Genomic DNA, 1552 nt, shown 5'->3' on the forward strand with positions numbered 1-1552 from the left:
GTATCATGGAATATTTGTAAACTCTAGGGAAAACATCAGTTAAGGAAGGGATAGTCTTATTGCCAGTCATCGATGAGATAATGGACTAAGGGGAAGTATAGGACTGAGGGTCATAGTAATTCAATTGATCGATAATGATGATATTTCTGTTATGAGTAAGGTACATATTGTGAAAGACAACAGATGCAAAAATGGACATAACATATGTGTAACTACGGTGCAATAAGATGTTAGAATCTAAAGGGGAATCAACAACTTCGATATCAATCAAGACCATATTTACAACAACATTGATGGGGTAGTTGCGATATAAATTGAGGGGCTATGAGGGGTGACTATCCCAAGCACGAAGAGTGATAGTGGATGGTGACAAGTCAAGGGAACCAAGTTGCTTCCAAACACTAATGGCCATCACACAGGTGGAGGTGCCTTCGTCTATTATACACCATTGGACAGTGGCATTTTTTTTATGGAGAATGGTATTTGAAAGGAAATGAATGAAGGTAGGGGGGGCATGTTCTTTTTTGTCAACCTCAAAGATAATCTTATGATCATTAGAGGGATCAATAGTGCATAAATAAAATAGTAGATATTTCCATTGGGATGGGCATGTCTAGAGGACTTCCTGTTGAAGAATCTAGGGAAAATGTAGTTAATGTGATTCTTCTTAGCATGATAACTATTTGTGAGGTGTTTTTCAATTTTCCTTCTTATTCCAATCTTCACTTATTATTATTAGAGTGTGTCTACGTTAGTTCATAAAATAGTTGCCAAAATAAAGAGACAAGAACAAAAGATGTTGACATCCTTCCAAGGCTAAAACCTCTCCCTCATAGCACAATGTTGGTTATTCTTCTTGTCTTGGAGGATTGTGCTTGTGTTGGAGGGTTGTTTAGACTAGTACACATTTACACATAGGCTCAAGAAGAGCTCCTTATACATGAGTTTGACTCTTTGAATTTCCTAGACCTATGAAATCAACAAGAAACTCATTCTTATAATTCTCAAAAATAATATTTATTTTTCTTGACAAGTACAAAGATCAAAATTACATTTGTAAATACCGAACCTAGTTACACTTTCTTAAGTGCTTCTGCCTAACTAGGGAGGTATTTATAATCATACTTGGTCATTATCAATCTGAATAATTTCTCATAAGAAGAATCAGATTGGTAACCAGTCTGTATAGCATCATAGTAACCAACATTGTTTCCACAACAAGGCCTTGAATGGCAACTCTATCTCTCATTAGATCAGAGCACAATGTTGGTGATGATTTCTTGTTGAAGAATCTTGGGAAAATGTAGTTAATGTGATTCTTCTTAGCATGATAACTATTTATGAGGTCTTTTTCAATTTTCCTTCTTATTCCAATCTTCATTGACTATTATTAGAGTGTATCTTCATTAATTCATCAAATAGATACCAAAATAAAGAGACAAGAACACAAGATGTTGGAATCCTACCGAGGCCAAAACCTCTCCCTCCTGGAGAGGAAAACCCACATAAAATTATTCTTATACAGATTCCAATTGATGAATACGAAGACCAT

This window comes from Pinus tabuliformis, chromosome 2_1 (genome assembly GCF_031772625.1).
Source record: "Pinus tabuliformis cultivar Carrire ecotype Pingquan chromosome 2_1, CPIR1, whole genome shotgun sequence".
In the NCBI taxonomy this organism is placed as follows: Eukaryota; Viridiplantae; Streptophyta; class Pinopsida; order Pinales; family Pinaceae; genus Pinus; species Pinus tabuliformis.